This window comes from Dendrobates tinctorius, unplaced genomic scaffold (genome assembly GCF_039654945.1).
Source record: "Dendrobates tinctorius isolate UK_male_01 unplaced genomic scaffold, ASM3965494v1 ptg000013l, whole genome shotgun sequence".
Classification (NCBI taxonomy): Eukaryota; Metazoa; Chordata; class Amphibia; order Anura; family Dendrobatidae; genus Dendrobates; species Dendrobates tinctorius.
Genome location: NW_027361681.1, coordinates 15,561,110 through 15,578,934, shown reverse-complemented (window position 1 = coordinate 15,578,934; position 17,825 = coordinate 15,561,110). Strand labels below are relative to the sequence as shown.

The 17,825-nt window shown below is 47.8% G+C and overlaps 1 long non-coding RNA gene across 1 annotated transcript in view; it reads left to right on the top strand.

Annotated features, from left to right (window-relative positions):
- Positions 1-17,530, top strand: part of LOC141069829 (uncharacterized) — a 113,842-nt gene extending 96,312 nt beyond the window's left edge. The window contains exon 3 of the long non-coding RNA XR_012226640.1: positions 17,252-17,530. This is a non-coding gene — a long non-coding RNA (uncharacterized lncRNA). The remainder of the gene's footprint in view (positions 1-17,251) is intronic.
- Positions 17,531-17,825: the final 295 nt, after the last annotated feature.

The following is a 17,825-nucleotide window of genomic DNA, read 5'->3' as shown; positions in this document are numbered from 1 at the left end:
GCAATCACGTGCAATCCATACTGGGCCTAACACCGTCTGAGCCTGCCTCCTGAGACATATATTTTGAATGTGTACGCTATCCATACATGTTATCTGGGGATACGGTACCCTTTCTAACCTTTGTGCAATCACGTGCAATCCATACTGGGCCTAACACCGTCTGAGCCTGCCTCCTGAGACATATATTTTGAATGTGTACGCTATCCATACATGTTATCCGGGGAAACGGTACCCTTTCTAACCTTTGTGCAATCACGTGCAATCCATACTGGGCCTAACACCGTCTGAGCCTGCCTCCTGAGACATATATTTTGAATGTGTACGCTATCCATACATGTTATCTGGGGATACGGTACCCTTTCTCACCTTTGTGCAATCACGTGTAATCCATACTGGGCGTGAGAACGGCTGGCGAGCTGTTAAGCAAGCTACAGCACCTGTGGTTTGCACACGTAAGTTTTTCATTTTTTCAGGAATGACGGTTAGGCCTATTTCCGGAACTGCGGTTGACCTGCACTTACTGGGAAATCATTGTTCGCGGGTAATAATTGTAATCAGTGATCCCCATCACTAACGTTGTTCAGCTGTTCAGCGGGTTATCTGCACCTGTAAGCGACAAACGCTGGCCTTTTCAGTGTAGCGCACATGCAGCCACGGACATGTAAGGGCATGACACACCAGTTATTGGCCAATCTCATGTGCCAGAGCCTCACGTGTCCCTCTAGTAAGCCGGACTCGGACCGCGGGGCATGACGGAGTCTCGTTCGTTAACGGAATTAAGCTTGCAATGAGTGCATCTGTTCTGTAGCTGGCATGGTTGAGGTTTCCCAGGTGGAGTCGAATTTAACCGTAGGCTCCACTCCTGGTGGTGCCCTTCTGGACATTCCTTTAAGGTTCAGCTTTGCAACCATACTGCCCACGTAAAACAAACACTTTGCCTTCATGAACGCTGTTTGGAGGGTCATGACTCGTGGGAATAACGCCGCCCAATCAGTTAACCTGCTAGAGAGATCCTTCGTTGCTCCCAAGCATGACATCACACTCCCTAGGAAGAAGGTAATGCCACTGTGGCGACCGTACTCCTGGGGGCGACACAAGTGCACTGATGCCCAGCCACTGCTTGATGAATCTGCTGGTACATTGACCCAGACCACTACATTCCCCTCGCACGCTACACGACCTGAATCTGACCCTGATGAAACTCAGGTTACCCTTCCCATATACAGTTCCATCTTACACGGTGACAAAGAGGAAGCTGCAGATGAAAGTGCAGGTTCGGCCCACCCGCCATCAGACACACCACCGTACTATCAGGGGCCCTGTGCCAGTGCCATCGCCAACGAGTGGGCCCCCCCTGCTTGCCCAGGATCACAGCACTTGCAAAGTTGAAATACTGTGCAGTGAGATGGAAGATGGGGACGACGAGGAGTCCAGACAAGTACAGGGATTCCCTAGCGAGGAGACTTATTTGATTGTTTTCAATGTTGGGACAGCAATTTTTGGGGAGCACTATACTCTGGAGAATGATAGATGGGGCCCACCATACACTGGAACATTCCAAAGGTGGACATCAGACACTGGAGCAGCATTTACAGGGCCCATTATACACTAGAGCATTAGAAATGGGGCCCATTATGTTTGGAGCATTATTTGGGCCCATAAGACAGTGGAGCTTCATCCATGGGGACCAACATATACTGTAGCATTATGTGGAGCTCATCATATACTGTTTCAAACATTATATGGGACCAATGATTCTGTATGGAGAAATAGATGGGCCTCGTCATGAGATGTAAAAAGTGAGGTATTTTTCATTGTACTATACCGCTATTTCTCTGCCGTATCAGAGCATGATGAGTTGTGGTATGTGTTAAAGGGGCGCTCTTTCGCCCAGGGCACATGAAAACCTGCAGCCAGCCCTCCCCCCCCACAACTTTAGCCAAATAACCCCCATTTTTCAGTGCGTAACTTGTATTATGAAGTTAATTAAGGTTGACAAGCTTAAGTAAGAAGAATTGATGCTTTTGGCATTCAAATGGGCACTGTAGGTGTGTTTCCTGTCCTCCTCTCACTGCCGACTTTTATTCCCCATTGACTTACATTGGGTTTCGTGTTTCGGGACGACCCCGACTTTTCCCTATAATCGGACGATCTTGCTCGACCCGACTTTTGGAAAAGTCGGGTTTCACGAAACGAAATGCGACCCTAAAAAACCAAAAGTCGCTCAACTCTAGTGATAGTAGATCTGACAGCTACATACTGTAGGGTCAGACACAGTTAAAGTTCAGGAATAAACAATAGCGAGAGGGGCAAGCCCCATTAAAAAGGGACTGCTTTCTGAAGATTTTAAAAAAACAGATGAACACGTTCGAAACTCGTTTCTTTGCATTTACTTTAATTTTTAATATCATCATGGAATAAAATTTAAAGAATTTTTACCAGGAGCTGGAAATTTTTTTAAATTATTTTTCTTTACTGTTTCCTGATAACAAGTCAGATAGGGAAGTTCATTATCCAAGGTCAAGCTGCAGTGGGTGAGAATCTATGATTACTTATTGAGATCAGATGCAGACATTCCTGCAATATACGTAGCTCAAAGGACAGGTACTACGTAGAGTGCCTTGTCCTCCGGCGTACAGAGGAAGTTGAACAAGGTAAAGGATCCTGGGTGGACTGCGGAAGTGGATGGGAAAATCCCTGGGGCTGACAAAGCCAGTAAACATGGTGATAGACCAGTGGTAACAGATAGTAATGCTGAAAATGTACTCTATTAAGGAAGCAAGCAATAGGAAGTGTTGTGCCTGAAACTGCATGTTACAATCCAATGAACTTGAACTGTCCAGCAAACTTTTGTGACTTGAAGCGAACTGAGTGCTCCCTGAGATTTGTGCAGTGGCTCTTGAAGATGGAGAGACCTGGAGACAGAGGAGGCCTGTGGTCTACAAGTGAGTGTGCTACACCCCACACCTGACAGCTGTAGTGCAGCGGGGTTGGTGCAGTGTGACAGATCAGACAGTGACCCAGAAAAGTTCAAAACAAAGTCTCTTTTAATAGTAAGTGTACTCACAAAAGAGAAAGTAAATAGGATCCTCTGGATCGCAGCCGGGAAACAAGATTGTCCGTAACTGGGACCGGTTACCGTGGGCGACTGCACCACTGTGTATGCTAAGGGGTGCCAGGCCTTTTGGCTCTGTTTGGCTCCGTGTTGCTTCACACAGGCTGAAGCTATGGCAGAGCCTTCTGCTCTGCAGGTTTGCAACACAAGACGGACACACGCAACCTTTTGCTGCAGAGGTTTTTACAAGGAACCTCTGGCCGTAGGCCACATTGAAAACACGGCCGGGAAGAAAACAGACCGACCCATTACCATCTTGTAGTCCATTTAAAAAATAAAATCCTATCGCAGGTTTTCCTAAATCTGCTTCAGACAAATAGCTTGCCCAAGACGAAGACTTACTGTTATTTTGCATTGCAATCACAGCTATACCTGTGACTGCAAAGCACTCCCGCAGCCTCAATTGGCTGCTGTGCGCATCCTGGGGGACACATAGCGACCATAGCATATAACACCGTTCACTGCCTCACATACCCCCCATCTGTTCAAACTTGTGGGGCTGAACATTTGTCACCATACATGGAGCCCGTAACAGGGCATCCGCATTTCCCTGTGGCTTCCCCGCCCGAAGTTCCACAGTAAAATTGAAATTTTGCAAAGACAGTAACCATCGGGTGACCCAAGCATTCCTCTCCTTGGCATTCTTCATCCAGACCAAGGGTGAATGAACTGTCAACAAGCGAAACGGTCGACCAAGCAAATGATAGCATAGGGACTCCAAGGCATACTTAAAGGGAATCTGTCACCCTTTTTCTGGACTATGAGCTGCTGGCATCGACATCATGAGCTTCTCTACAGCATTACAGAATAAGCCTCTGATGTAACCTGAAAGATAAGAAAAAAGAGATATTATACTCACCCCGATGTCCGGTCCGATGGGTGTCCCGGTCCGGTCTGGTGCGGCCCATCTTCATACGATGCCGTCCTCTTCTTCCCTTCCTGTCATGGCTCCGGCTCCGGCGCACTGCTCTGCCTTGCTGAGGGCAGAGCAGAGTCCTGCAGTGCGCAGGCGCCGGGAGAGGCATCTGTCTGCACAATGAAGTGATTCTGAAAGTTGGGGCTAATGAGGACGTGCTGTCCGCACATCGCCACATTCATGGATTGGTACATTTCCTCCGCCTGGGGGTTCTACTGAACCATGGCCGACTCCTTTCCCTTGAGGAGATCAGTTAGAGGTGTTGTTCTCCCCCAAAAATTAGGTATAAACCTCCAGTAATACCCGATGATTCTGAGAAACGCTCTCACCTGTTTGGTGGTAACAGGTCGGGGCCAATTCTGAATGGCATCGATTTTATTTATTTGGGGTTCGATAACCCCATGGCTGATCACAATCCAAATACTTGGCTTTCTCAAACCCTATCGCACATTTATTGGGATTCGCCGTCAAGCCCGCGACTTTGAGCAAATCTACTACCGCTTGTACCTGGGGCAAGTGGGTATGCCAGTCAGTACAAAAGATAATGATGTCATCCAGGTACGCTGACGCATACTTCCGATGGGGTTCCAGCACTATGTTCATCAATCTCTGGAACGTGGCTGGGGCCCCATGTAGTCCAAAGGGCAAGACTGCATAGCGGTAAACACCCTCCGGTGTTATGAAGGTGGTCTTTTCCTTTGCTGGCTCCGTAAGAGGCACCTGCCAATAAAACCTTGGTCAGATCGAGCGTGGTGAAGTACTGGGCCTGACCCAGATGCTCGATCAGCTCGTCCACCCAGGGCATTGGCTAAAGGTCGAACTTCGACACCTTATTCAATTTACGGAAGTCATTACAGTACTGTACTGATTCGTCCGGCTTCGAGATTAGCACAGTGGGGCCAGCCCAGTCACTCCAGGATTCCTCAGTTACTCCCAGCTGTAGCATGTCTTACATCACTCGCGATGGCTTTTCTCTGGGCCTCGGGCACCCGGTATGATTTCATCCGTACCCTTACATGAGGCTCGGTGACAATGTCATTCTGGACGATGGAGGTATGACCAGGTAATTCAGAAAATACATCTGCATTCTCTTGGACTAATTTCCGCACCTCTCGAGAGTGTCTCCTACTTTTACGTCTCTGAGCCTCATCCTTGGCCGGTGACAGAATGTTCCATGTTGGTACAACCAGGGTCATCTTCGCAACCAAGCATTCATGGCCCTTCCACGCTTTCAACAGGTTGACGTGTTACAACTGTTCGGGTTTCCTTTTACCGGGCTGGTAAACTTGGGAATTTACTTTCCCCACTCTTTCCCGAACTTCATATGGCTCTTGCCACTTGTCCATAAGCTTTCAGGGGTGGGCACCAAGACTAAAACCCGATCTCCTGCTTTAAAATAGGCATGGTCCTGCATATTGGTGATGGGTTTTATTACGCTTTTATGTGGCGTAGGTTCCTGCTCCCAAGTCTCTTTGGCTATGTCCAGCAGACCCCTAGGATGCCTGCCAGACTAGTTCAAAGGGTGAAAACCTCTTGGAAGTCTGTGGTTCCTCGTGAATGGTGAACATCAAGTAGGGCAACAACATGTCCCAATCCCTTCCATCCTTGGAAACCACCTTCTTGAGCATGGACTTGAGGGTTTTGTGTAATGGTCAACGTGTGACTGGACACAGCGCCTCCAGCAGGGCGAATTTGTGACACACGTGACCCTGGATACAGCGCCTCCAGCGGGTGAATTTAAATAATACCGGGACGTGCAGCCGGACACACCGCCTCCAGCTGGCGAATTTAAAAAGTACACGTAAAACTGGATACCCCGCCTCCAGCTGGCGAATTTAAATAATAAGGGGAAACACAGGAACAATTACAGTGGTGGGCCCTGTAATAGGAAATAGGGACGTGGAGACCTCCTGAGCTCCCCTGAGGCAGTGTCCCTACACTCCTTACGTTCCCTATACAGGCTCCGCACCTGTCGCCGCACGCGAACCTTATGCCCTGACTCGCCCTGAACCTAGTCCCTCGCTAGGGCATTGGCCGGTACGGAAACTAATCCCACCACTGCACTAGATCACACATAAGGAAAGTCACAAACAGGGGAAATAGAAAACTTAGCTCCAGCACAGAGTCCAGCAACCGACTGCAGCCTTCCTCCTGAATAGCTGCCACCAAGTTCAGTCAGCGCTGCAAAGAACTCCCTTCTGTGACTCCTTCCACACCAGGACTCAGACTGAGCTGAGCAATCTCTCCAGCTCCTTCCACCACCAAGGTTGGTTGCAAATGAACAACTATCACCAACAGTGATTGAATACCCTGAGACTCATTTATAGAGCCTCACACCTGATTTGTAATTACAAATTAAACCTACCACTAAGGTGCGATACCACTCCCCACCATCGGGCAACTTAGAATGAAAGACACCACGTGTGATAATTCCAATGGCCACCGGGGGCAATCACGTCACACTTTGCACTTGACAAAGTAAAAAAAAATTCACTTTGTCCAATTTAAAACTGTCAGATCATGACATTTTGTTAATGTGCTCAACTATCCTGTCGGTCTGAGGATGGTACACTGACGTGCACAACTGCTTTATCTTGAGGTGCCTAAACGTCACCTTGGGCTTGAAAGGAGTCCCCTGATCAGTGAGGATCTCCTTTGGTAGCCCAAGGTGACAGAACATGGCAAACAACACCCGGGCGATAAGCTTAGCCGAAGTGTGCCAAAGCGGAATGGCCTCCAGGTACTGGATGGTGTAGTCTACAAATACTGATATGTGTTGGTGGCCCCGGGAGGATTTTACTATTAGCCCTACCAGATCCGCTCAAAAGGTACCTTTATAATGGGCAGAGGCACCAATGGACTTTGGTAGTTCGCGGTGGGTGAGGTCAGTTTATCACTTCGGACACGTATCAAAGTACCTCTGGACCTCAGTGTAGACTCCAGGCCAGAAGAAATGCTGCAGTATGCATTCCTGCGTCTTTTGGCCCCCAAGTGCCCTCCCAGCATGTGGGTGTGAGCCATTTCAATCACCACCCGACGGTAGGATTGGGGCACTACCAGTTGTTCCACCACTTCATCCTGGACATTACCAACCTGTACAATAACTCTTGGTTGATCACCATATGTGGGAACACCGTCTCCACACCCAGTTGCTGAGCCACCCCAATCACCTAGATTACTCTTTCCCGTGCTCAGGTCGGAGTGAGATCCCGGAGTTGAGCTGTCCCAAACTTACCAGGGGACACTTCCAGCTCGGGAATCGGTGGGGTCTTCTCGACCTCTTCTGCCAATACCTCTAGGGGAAACCTATCGGGGTTACACTCTGTCCCTAGGTTGGTGACCCCTGCGGCAGGTATCCCTGACTCGGTACCTTCAGGATCCGCCCCTGGAATACCATTTACCCTGCGAGGGTTAACCCTGGTCTCCCACAGGGACCAGAACAGGGGCAAGTGTCTACTCAACACAATCCTATATGGAAGGGTCTTCACCACTCCCACCACATGTTTTATTTCCCCACATTGTGTGGAAAATTTAACCTCCACGGTCGGGTACTCTCAGAGTTCCCCACTTTCCGTCCATTGGGGTTGTCCCCAGAAACAAGGGACCCATGAACCAGAGTCACTAAGCTCCCCTGAGTCCAAGAGAGCATCCGTCTGGTACCCGTTAAAGAGTACCTTGCACAGTTTGGGTTCGGTACCGACAGTGTCTGTAGTTGCAGTACAGACAGGCTCGGCATACATAGACACTCGGTGAGTATACCCGCAGTCCATGGGTTCAGCTGTCATGGGGCAGTTGGCAACCACGTCTAGGCCTTTGGCACTGCCAACACTTAATACCTGCGGCTCGAGTGGACCTTGGGACTGATTTAGGGGACACTGCTCTGTTGTCACTCTCCCTTCGGGATACCCTCTCAGTACGGGCTCGGTCTGGATTGGCCCCAGTGGAGGGCCATGGACTTTTCCCAGACTCTTGGACTGGCAGAGCCTTACGTGACAGCCGAAGGGGAGCAGTTCCCTTATAAAGTCCTGAGTGGCTGTATATCGCTCAGCCAGTCCAACCACCTGGTCGAGAGTGCCCGGGTCCCCTTGCCCCATGCATCACTGTATTGCTGCTGGCAGAGCCCTTAGCAGCTGGTTAACCACCACCCTATTTACCATCTGGAAAGGAAATAAGGTCTCATGCTGGAGCCACTTTTTTTTTACCAGGTGCAGCAAGTCATATGCCTGAGACTTGGTGGGATGTGGGATGTGACTCCGCAAAAGACCACAGGAAATCCCGTTGTGCACGTACATGTGTTAACCCCCAGTCGGGCAAGGATCTCACCTCTCAGCTTTTCATAATCCAGTGCATCGTCCTGACTGAGGTCCAGGTGTTAGGAACGGCGGAACGCACTAAATAAAAAACTAATAAAGTGCGTTCGCCGCTCGGGGTCCACCGTGCAGTAGGTGATATAACCGCTGCTAAGTGGTGGCAGAAGCAATATGGCGGTATTGTGCACAGGGTTAACCGTCACCCAAGTGCACAGAGCAATCTCTGTTAAATCACAGAGATGTCTATGAACATAAACAAATACAATAGGGCTGAGCCTGTTAAAGTCACAGTGCGCAGAATAGTTACACACACGGTATAAGGTCACAGGAATAGCCAAAGATGGCGGTACTAAGTCCTTCTAGACCTACCGTGTGTGTAGCGTCGCAGCCGCGAACGCTTAAGTGGGCTGTTACTGCAGCGCGGCGTAGGACACTGCCGCTAAACGACAATGCTAGACGCAATCGCAATGTCGGACGCTAGCAGCTGTGGACAATGAAGCAGAGGCGCGCTGGCGCTGGTACTGAACTCAACCCCTCACACAAGCGTAATATCAAAGGGTAGGGGTTTCAAATGAGTCATTCACCAGAATCATGCATTCATCGTCATTCACACCGCAGCAAGTATGGTCTAAACTAGCGCATGGCGGAACAACCATGCACGCTTTTTATAGCAGCCGGGACCTTCCGGAAGCTTCCAGATCTCCGAGATGGACCAATGAGATCTGGAGCGGGACCTGAGTACATGACTCCCGATCTCCAATGGGAGATCGTCTCATGAGCATGCTCAGAAGGTGGATGGAAGGACTTAGCCTCTGGAGAGATTTGCTGCCAGGCAATCTCCTCTGCAATAGATAAACAGCAGGTGACTGCAGAATGTGAGGGTCTGGATTCCTGCATAGCGACCGCAGAAACCTGACTCCTAACACCAGGTAGGCCATCTGCGCATCTCCCGTCAGGAAGGGGGCCACCACTTCAGCCCACTGGGTCACAGGCAAGCAATCCTGCTCTGCAATGCGCTTGAAGACTGTGAGAAAAGCCTCCATGTCTCCATGTCATCCTCAGGACTCATCTTCCTCAGTGCTGACCGGACTTTGTAACGGACCTCTGAACGGAACGTGGCCGCTGGTGTGGACGTCTCTCGCAGAGCCACGATCTGCTGCATCAACAGGTTAGTTGTCTGCTGCTGTTGCTGATTATGTATCTCCTGCTGCTGTTGCTCCAGTTGCTGACGCTGCAACTGCAGAGCCTCTTGCTGATGCCATTGCTATTGCTCCTGCTGCTGTTGCTGCAACTGTAGTGCCTCTTGCTGATGTCATTGCTGATGCTCCTGCTGCTGTCGCTGCAACTGCATAGTCTCTTGCTGCTGCCACTGCAACTGTAGCTGCTGCTCTTGCTGCCATTGCTGAGTGAGGACTAACTGCTTCAAAAGCTCCTCCATTTTGTCAGCAGGCTTGAGCTGATGCATTGCAGGCTTAACAACTGACAAGCAGCACACTTTGGGGTATGCCTCAGTTCACACTGCCTGCATTCTCCACCACATGTAGTGCAGCGGGGTAGGTGCAGTGTGACAGATCAAGCAGTGACCCAGGAAAGTTCAAAATAGTCTCTTAATAGTCAGCGTACTCACAAAACAGAAAGTAAATAGGATCATCCGGATCGCAGCCGGTAAACAAGATAGTCTTTAACCGGGACCAGTTACCGTGGGCGACTGCACCGCTGTGTACCCTGAGGGGTGCCAGGCCTTTTGGCTCCACTTGGCTCCGTGTTGCTTCACACAGGTTGAAGCTATGGCAGAGCCTTCTGTTCTGCCGGTTTGCAAAACAAGACTGACACACCCAACCCTTTGCTGCGGGGGTTTTTACAAGGAACCTCTGGCCGTAGGCCACATGGAAAACCCAGCCGGGAATGAAACAGACCACCCCACTACCATCCTGTAGTCTGTTTAAAAAATAAAAGTGCATGGCAGGTTATCCTAAATCTGCCTTAGACAAATAGCTTGCCCGAGACCAACACTTACTTTTATTTTGCATTGCAAGCACAGCACACCTGTGACTGCAATGCACTCCCACGGCCTCAATACGCTCTTGTGCACATCCTGGGGGACACACAGCGACCTTCGCATATAACACCGGTTACTGCCTCACATAGCATATTGGGACTGGGACACAATTTTCCTGTAGAGTGCCAGGGCTTCATGGAGCAGCAGCTCAACCACGGCTACCAGCCTCGGTCACTTTACAAATGCATCAGGAGGATGAGGCGTTCCACCAACACCTTCCGCCACTATGACTCATCTAATCCTCCTGTAAAAGGCAGACAGAACCCCTAAATATAGCGATTTCATACAATCCCTTAGCCATTAAGCAAATTAGAGACAGTCCATATATTGCTGGCGCATTAATACAAGATTGTCTGGGCTGCTCTGGTGCACCTGGTTCCGATCCGGTAACAAATTTTATGAGTAAAACCTTTTTGCTTGGCTTTTGGATATTATCAATTTCATCTGTTTGAGTTAAATGATGATGTAGAAATCCTCAGATTCTCTGCTGGGGAGAGTGGAGCTGATTTATCCAGGAGGCAGCCGCTTATGGTTTGCGCAGCTTAGTTTTAATCTAAAACTCAGGATTTAAAAGGCAAAGGAGATTTTATCCTGGAAAACCCATTGATGAAAAAAAAAAAAAATAGCCAACTGCGTTCATCAGGAGAATGAGAGATTTGTGGATACGTGGGAGCTCGGAGATTCTGGTTTCCTTATCTTGTGGGTTTAACATGTGAAAAGGAAACCAGGGGACCATGAATTATTTATCGCCTCTGCGCCTTTAATCCACACAATGGTGAATGGATGACAATTAATCTAGCTATCTCTGCCAGTGTACTCTGTGCTGTGGTTAAATCATAATATGTCACTGCAGGCTCAGGGACGTCAAGGATTGGTATTGGGGAGCTCTGTGCCGATGCATGGTGCCTCTGTACCAACCTGAATACATTTCTTCTATAGGATGATACACCCATAACATTATATATAACACCATGACACATTTTCATTTATGGATTATTGTGCATGAATCTGGTGTGTTGGAAGTGGAGGCCAAAAGATCTCCAGATGGTGCCATAAACCAGATTTTGTGTATGTAGGGTTCTAGCAGGTTCGCAGGATGCAGTGACGAGACACGAGACAGGGTATGACTTGTATAATGAACATTTATAAATTGAAGCCACTAGGGCTATACTGAACAGACAAAATGGGGGTACAAGCAATCTGTCCTCGCAGGGACTCAATGAACTAAACGGTACTTTTTGTGTAACTGCGAGTAACCCGGCTAGTTCGGTTGACGGAAGCCAGACTATGGCCAAACTATAGCACTTATTTTCTAGAGTACACTTATCCTTCCATGCATTGCTCAGGATTGCAGATGCGGCCGCTTAGAGGTCGTTGATGCGGCTACCTTGACGCCTCGATCTTCCGGGAAGGTTTGGGCTCGTCGGGCCCTGAAGGAACTATACCAGTGGGTCGTAACAGGCCCTGAAGAAACAATGCCGGTGAGGCACAACAGGCCCTGAGGAAACGGTGCTGACGGGGCGCAACAGGCCCTGAAGAAACAATGCCGGTGGGGCGCAACATGCCCTGAAGAAACGGTGCCGGTGGGGCGCAACAGGACCTGAAGAAACGATGCCGGTGGGGCGCAACAGGCCCTGAAGAAACGATGCCGGTGGGGTGCAACAGGCCCTGAAGAAACGGTGTCGGTGGGGCGCAACAGGCCCTGAAGAAGCGATGCAGGTGGGGCGCAACAGGCCCTGAAGAAACGGTGTCGGTGGGGCGCAACAGGCCCTGAAGAAGCGATGCAGGTGGGGCGCAACAGGCCCTGAAGAAACGGTGCTGATGGGGCGCGGTAATGACGCAGTCTCTAAATATAACCGTTCACCAACCTCTGCTCAGGGTCCCTTAGGAAACCGGACGGGGGCCTTTACTACCGCCTGTAGCGAGGTGGCGCCCCCTGGGGCCGGTGATGACAGGGCCGCAGCTGTGGGAGAAGGCAGGGGGGCAGTGCCCTGACCGCTGTAAAGGAATGGTCTGTCGTCGCAGCGGTCGCCTGAGGTAGTCGCCTTGTCACAACACGGTGGGAAGCAGCGGGAGTGGCTGTATGGGATCATATGCGGGGAGCGGCCGCCGGTGCAAGTCTCTCACGTGTCACTAGTCGGTGAGTCTGCAGCTTTCCTTTCACAGGCCCCTGTCGGTCCCTCCACAACACACCGTCTGCCCCCTCGGTCCTCTCTGTCTCACACGGCTTCCTGTCTGTTGTCCTGCTCTCTGTCAACTGCCACTTCAGCGCGCCCCCTGCTCCTTTTAAGCTTGCCCCGCCCCCTGTTTCCCTGACAACTTCAGTCAAGTCTTTCCTTTTACTGTCCTCCCAGTATCGTTCCCTCAGGAACCCTGATGGCGGTCCCCTGGGTACCTGTCCTTTCACTGTCTGGGAGTCCTCCTCCCCACATGTATAGGAAGCCTTATGTAGTATGACAGGTACATTCCTATCCAATCAAACCAGGCATGAGCTAAATGGTAATCAAAGGTCAATCCAGTGGACTGTCAGTCCCTTATGGTTTCTATGGACCCAGCAGCTCACTCACACGTGTCCCTGTTAATTGAGCTCATTCTGTTCTCTAGCACCCTGCACAGTCACTCATATACATTGATAAACCATCAACGTAAGGCTATGTGCACACTGAGGGGTTTTTTAGAAGTTTTTGGAGCGGAAATTGAGAAGCAGCTCTCCAAATATCAAAACTCTGCTCAGTTTCTGCTCCGACGAAAAGTCAGTAAAAAGACAGTGTGCACATTCCTTTATGAGAAGGAAAAAATATATCCAGCTTCTGGGGTCATCCGAGAAAATCCAAAACCTATATTAATGAAAAGCTGTATCTACCACATAGCCCTATAGTCGAAGATAACCGCTTTTACTGTGGTACAATAAAAGTTCTGCAACTTTCTCAATTAAATTGCTCTCATTGTTAATTAAATTCAGAAGTTTAAAGGAAAGCTGTCATGTCCCCAAGTACTATTAACCTGCCCTGCAAGCAGAGGAAATGAACTTCATTCCTTTCGGCAACCTCCAACTTTCAGACATGGAGGCCTGCGTAGAGATGCTACAATCATCGCTCACAGAATGAGTGGCAGCTGTAAGCACGCTCGATATTTATACTGACAGTTCGCTCTGCAGCACATATGTGCAGAATGAGTTGTCAATCAAAATGCTGGGACATACTTACAATGGCCACTTACTATGTACTGAGTGGTGACTGCTGCCACTCCGTGCAAGCATTCATGTCTGAAAGTTGGAGACTTCCAAAAAGAATGAAGTTAATTTCCTCCGGTGGCCACACTTTCTGCATTGGAACGCTATTAGCCTGCAGGTTAATAGCATTTTCTAGACATGACAGGTTCCCTTTAAAACTTCTCCAGACCTATTCCGGCTAACATAACTAGGGGTTTGAAACAGTGAACATATTAAGAAAATGAAAAACACTGGAAAAAGACAAAGCACAAATAGGGTCTTATTTGGGTAACAAATTAAACAGAAATGCACAAAATGTGCTTTCCTGATTTGGTTGTGTGCATACATCCACTTATAGCGCTTAAGACTGCTGCAGCCCCCACAAGGAGATGAATGCATGAAAGAGGGAGCAAATGGGTTGCTCTGCGCTGCAGTGAAAAAATGGAGGATGCCAGTCCAATAGTGAGTGGTTTATTAGTCAACGCGTTTCAGAGCATACAGCTTCTTCATCAGGACACCCACAATTGGCATACAAACAACATGAGCAGATATAAAAAGACAAGACATTCGAAAAAAGGAGCGTGAAAGAAAAAAAAAGATCTTTCTGACACTCTTTTTCTTTCACGTGCCTTTTTTCAAATGTCTTGTCTTTTTATATCTGCTCATGCTGTTTGTATCCCCAACGTGGTTTTCCTGATGAAGAAGCTGTATGCTTTGAAACGCGTTGCCTAATTAACCACTTACTATTGGATTGGCGCCCTCCATTCTTTCATGGCAGCACAGAGCAACCCATTTGCATCTTCTTTTACGCATTCAGTATACTTATTGGCACATGGCACCTGCACAAAGTTCACTAAGCCTAAGGTCATGATTTGCTTCATTGTATTAGAGAGTAAATGTGGAGTCAGATTCTCTACATCACACTTTATTTTGTGGACTGGATACAATTGTAAGTAGCCACCTCTGTGTGCAGGATCAGATATGGCCACTGTCGGCTGGGGTGCCAAGGACCCACCAGTAACATTGACTTTTGGGGGGGCCCACTTTTCACCTGCATACAAATATTACACGACCCTCATTCACACTTTTACCTATATCTCTATATAATAATAAACCGGGTAGTTTGGTCAATGAATGATGAGATGCTGCATTTTTCTGTGAAAATTGAACCAAGTGAATTATACCAAGTACTGCTCATATAGTGGGGTTGGAGGCCCAGATCTGCACAGGGGCCCACCGGGGGATTCCCCTGTTACCCTGTGGGCCAGTCTGAGCATGGATATGGCTGTAATAGGATCGCAGTGATAAAGACAGACGGGAAAAAACGGACTCAGTTTGAATGGGCACAAATGATGTATTCTTCCCGAACATGACCTATGATGCATCATAATATCCCAGCATTTTTTTTAAGCTTTTATTAACAGGTTTGGAACTTTTTCTTTTTTTCCTGCTGAAGTCTAAACATAGGGAAAAAAGCCAATATAAAATGCAATTCTGCTCAATTTTCTCATCGATACATAATTTAAAGCCCAAGTGATTTTTATACTATGGATTTCTGAGTTTTTTTGCCAGCATTCAGAGTCAATACAATCTGTGGGAACTTTTAATATCGGATAGGAAGGGATTTTCGTCTCCTTTGCAGAATCACTAATTAAGGGAACAATGGGAAATGTCAAGGTTTTTTCTCAATATATTCAATACGGCATGAAAATGGCAGAATTAAAAATGTATTTTTCAAAGCAAGGCCAAAGATTTCCTGAACTCTATAAATATTCATTTCTCTGACCAGAGAGTAAGAGAAGCATAGAAAGATTGATGAGAAGAATCATTTAAGTATCGTTGATAAAAAGGCATTGGAAAGTCAATTAAAATGCCATGTAAAGGGCAACGGGTTGCTGCGCGCTTGTTATGATGCCATGAAGGCATTTCGTCACAATGACGGCAGTCATTAATGGATAGACACCATCCTGTTGTAGCTCAGAGAGGTTTCGAGATTGCGGCTATGAAGTGATAAACTATATACACTCACTGGCCACTTTATTAGGTACACCATGCTAGTAAGGGGTTGGACCCCCTTTTGCCTTCAGAACTGCCTCAATTCTTCGTGGCAGAGATTCAACAAGGTGCTGGAAGCATTCCTCAGAGATTTTGGACCATATTGACATGATGGCATCACACAGTTGGCGCAGATTTGTCGGCTGCACATCCCTGATGCGAATCTCCCGTTCCACCACATCCCAAAGATGCTCTATTGGATTGAGATCTGGTGACTGAGGAGGCCATTTGAGTACAGTAAACTCATTGTCATGTTCAAGAAACCAATCTGAGATGATTCGAGCTTTATGACATGGCGCATTATCCTGCTGAAAGTAGCCATCAGATGTTGGGTACATTGTGGTCATAAAGGGATGGACATGGTCAGCAACAATACTCAGGTAGGCTGTGGCGTTGCAACGATGCTCAATTGGTACCAAGGGGCCCAAAGAGTGCCCAGAAAAAATTCCCCACACCATGACACCACCACCACCAGCCTGAACCGTTGATACAAGGCAGGATGGATCCATGCTTTCATGTTGTTTACGCCAAATTCTGACCCTACCATCCGAATGTCGCAGCAGAAATCGAGACTCATCAGACCAGGCAACGTTTTTCCAATCTTCTACTGTCCAATTTCGATGAGCTTGTGCAAATTTTAGCCTCAGTTTCCTGTTCTTAGCTGAGAGGAGTGGTACCCAGTGTGGTCTTCTGCTGCTGTAGCCCATCTGCCTCAAAGTTCGACGCACTGTGCGTTCAGAGATGCTCTTCTGCCTACCTTGGTTGTAACGGGTGGCAATTTGAGTCACTGTTGCCTTTCTATCAGCTCGAACCAGTCTGCCCATTCTCCTCTGACCTCTGGCATCAACATGGCATTTCCGGCCACAGAACTGCCGCTCACTGGATTTTTTTTCTTTTTCGGACCATTCTCTGTAAACCCTAGAGATGGTTGTGCGTGAAAATCCCAGTAGATCAGCAGTTTCTGAAATTCTCAGACCAGCCCTTCTGGCACCAACAATCATGCCACGTTCAAAGGCACTCAAATCACCTTTCTTCCCCATACTGATGCTCGGTTTGAACTGCAGGAGATTGTCTTGACCATGTCTACATGCCTAAATGCACTGAGTTGCCGCCATGTGATTGGCTGATTAGAAATTAAGTCTTAACACACAGTTGGACAGGTGTACCTAATAAAGTGGCCAGTGAGTGTATATACAGTATAGAAAGAAAAAAAATCAATTGCAGCAGGCAGGCGCCAGCGCTGCAGTGTTATTGCATGTGTAATGTGCAGTTCATTCTTTTATATCATGCTATAAATAAATTCATCATAAAAATAAATGTGTCTGAAAATGGCGATCCTATAGCTGCTACTGCGTAGGTGTTGGCAGCGCCATCTTACACGAGGAAATTTCTCTAGCAAGATGGCGCCATCATCACCTGTGCAGTAGCAGCTATAGTGTTGCCAATAGCTGCTACTGCACAGGCACGGGTGGCGCCATTTTCAGACAAACTCTTTTTTCTGATGAACTTATTTATAACATCATACTGTATGATGCATTGATACTGTATACTTAACATTTACCATTTTGGGATTATTTATTCATAGGCGTATCCGTCTCCAAAACTGAGATTATTTATCCGCAAGAGAAATTGACATGCTACGGTCTGGAAAGATATCCCACAAGTCAGTCTCCTATTGTGATCCAGAGGAACCTGTGGACACATAGTGGATATGGAAATCTTGACCCACTGCGGGTATGACACTGTATAAATACGCAGCATCAAACCTGCAGCAATTACTGATCGTGGGCATGTACCCTTAATGTGTTAACTTTGTTTAATCATTTTTAATCATTACTTACATTTAATAAACAAATAAACATTTAAAATCATATATTCTACATTTAACTTTTTCAATGTAGGAAAAAGACAAAAGCATAGTCAGGTAACAGTCGGAGGTCAGAGTATTAGGAAGGTAGCGGATCAAGCAAAGGGGTAAGTCAAATGGATAGTCAAAGGTAAATCCACGGGCAGCTCACTACTTGAGAAAAGCTACAATTGGCAATGGTCTGACAACTGTCAGAGAGCTAAATAGCCTTGTAATCACCCAGAATGGATGACTCCTGAAGGAGATCCCACAGATCCAGCTAGATAGGAAGGTTGATTTGTCTTTCACAATA